Below are 2,618 nucleotides of genomic sequence, written 5' to 3' on the forward strand. Positions count from 1 at the left end.
AGTCTGCATAGATTTGGTACCCCTGCTGATCTAAGAGTTAAACAAACTGATTCAGTTATTGTTCAGTTAAAATTCATTACATTTTGTCTGCCACCTTATATATTTCTATTTAAGGCTTTACTGATGTGCCACAATAATGTCACCTCATATTATTGATTTAAAATATCAATATTGTGGCTTTCCAAGTTAACATTGATTGATATGACTGCGATTAAATCAGCATATATTTCTGCCACGGGATGCCACCCCTGAAATTCTCCTGCCACCCTCTTGCCACCCCATGAATATTTGTCTAGATTCGCCCCTGCCTCAAACAGATCTCAGAACCTCCAGCCCAGCCTCCTTACTGTATGTGATGGCAAATAACTTATTGAAAGTGTTGGGTCTCCGAGGTTCACATTGTTAAGAACATAGGCGTACACCTTAGAGTGAAGTTAAATCCAGTTGTGTTGCAGAAGTGCGTACAGAGATGTTCATGATTCTAATGCTGTCTCAAATCGCATTCTTCTGTAAAGAGTCAAAACGCTGCACACGCAGCGATCGCCATGGCTAGACAACGGAAGTTTCATGACTGCGTTAATACGCTCCGGTAAACACAGCACTTTACAATAGGGTTGCCAACCGTCCCGTATTAGCCGGGACGCCCCGTATTTGAGTCAAAATGGGCGTATCCCGTACGGGACTTTGTTTGTCCCGGACTCCCGTGTAAAGGGAAAAATAAAAAATATTTTTCTGTTTGCGCGCAATGCAGTGTGTCTGGCTGCGTGCCTGTGTGTTTGTGTGCTGTATCCGAAGGGCGCTAGGACCGCTCAGTTGACAGGGCAGGCACAATGCTCGCACGTGTGTGTGTGTGTGAGATTTTCTCCGGTGGGCCGCGGCCGCGGCATCATTGTCTGTGTGGCATGTCAGCCTGTTCACGTTCACCTTGACATATATTATAATGTAACCCATTATCCCTCTCTTAATTCAACACAATTGTTTTATATTTAATAATTCCATAATGAATAAACCTATAATACTATAATAATACCCTAAAATACTATAATAACAATAACTATAGTACTAATTATACTATGATCAACTACAAAAATGCAGATTCTGAGAAGAGTTTCAAACCCAGGTCTCCCGTACCGAAGAGCGACGCTTATCTCACTGCGCCACAAAGCCACTTAGTGCAATCTGAGAATAATTTTTTTTTTATAGACTCCTCAATAGCGACGGGAGATTTGCCTGTCTTTTCTGCCATCAAAATGAACAAACGATGTATGAAATCCCTAATCCGCCAGAAACCCGAAAATCTTTGCGCGTGCGGGGGACACGTGCGTGTGTCCCGTTTCTCCATTTCTGGAAGTTGGCAACCCTAGATGAGGCCCTCACCTTCTACATGACACCCTGAGGGGGCGCTAGGGGTCTCACTCTCCACCGTTGGGGATAGAGCTCATGTATACAATTTTTTTTTATCAATTTCTTTTCACTTATAAATCTGACTGCTATAATAATTGAATATCCAGTGATGAGCATTTTGTTCTCAGAGGGTGTTTGTCTCGCTAACAGAGCTCATAGTACTTTATTTACAATATGCAAGTAGTCTCCTTCATTTAAATCATTTGTGAATCTGTGACTGAGATAGCAGTCTGTTTTTTTCAAAATGTTGAACATTCAAACATGACTTGTTGCAAAGAATTTGCAGCTTTTGTGGCATCTGTTGCATTTATCTGACATGTTGTGATGGTGACGTTTCAAAGGACATGAATCAGAAAATGAACTGGCCCACTGTAGGTCAGTCGTTCCCTCTGGGTGCGTGAAGCTTTTACTTCATTTGCTCAGATATTAAAGTGGGCCTCAAGCACCAAGCAATATAATAACACATGTCTTCTTATTAACGGTTTGCATCTTTCATTTTTAATTAGTTTGCACCAATGGACCAGGACTTACCAATCTTTATTGATTTGTTTCTTCTCCTAGGCAAAAGTGCTCAAGAGCATCTCGTTATCACAGTCCAGAAATTGTTGGTTGACCAGAAAAAAGTATACGTTTCAGCTTCTGAATGGCTGACCTACTGCTTCTGGATGCTTTTGATTCTCCTCTAATACCAGTACTGACATTCTGGAAAATCACATGTTTACTTTTGTGCGTTTTATTCAACAGTCCCTCCATTTTAGAAAAGTTATTCTCATAATAACTGTTGGGAAAATACTGAATGTACTCTTCTAATATCAGAGTAGCACATGATAACAAAGGCCCTACATAGTGTGTACGTAACAGGATGTATGATTACCTAGAAGAGCGTTTTAGGCATATGATAGCTACAGTGGGGCAAAAAAGTATTTAGTCAGCCACCAATTGTGCAAGTTCTCCCACTTAAAAAGATGAGAGAGGCCTGTAATTTTCATCCTAGGTATACCTCAACTATGAGAGACAAAATGAGAGAAAAAAAATCCAGAAAATCACATTGTCTGATTTTTAAAGAATTTATTTGCAAATTATGGTGGAAAATAAGTATTTGGTCACCTACAAACAAACAAGATAATCTCAATACTTTGTTATATACCCTTTGTTGGCAATGACAGAGGTCAAACGTTTTCTGTAAGTCTTCACAAGGTTTTAAACACACTGTT

This window comes from Notothenia coriiceps, unplaced genomic scaffold (genome assembly GCF_000735185.1).
Source record: "Notothenia coriiceps isolate Sejong01 unplaced genomic scaffold, NC01 NC01_scaffold00029181, whole genome shotgun sequence".
NCBI classification, from domain to species: Eukaryota; Metazoa; Chordata; class Actinopteri; order Perciformes; family Nototheniidae; genus Notothenia; species Notothenia coriiceps.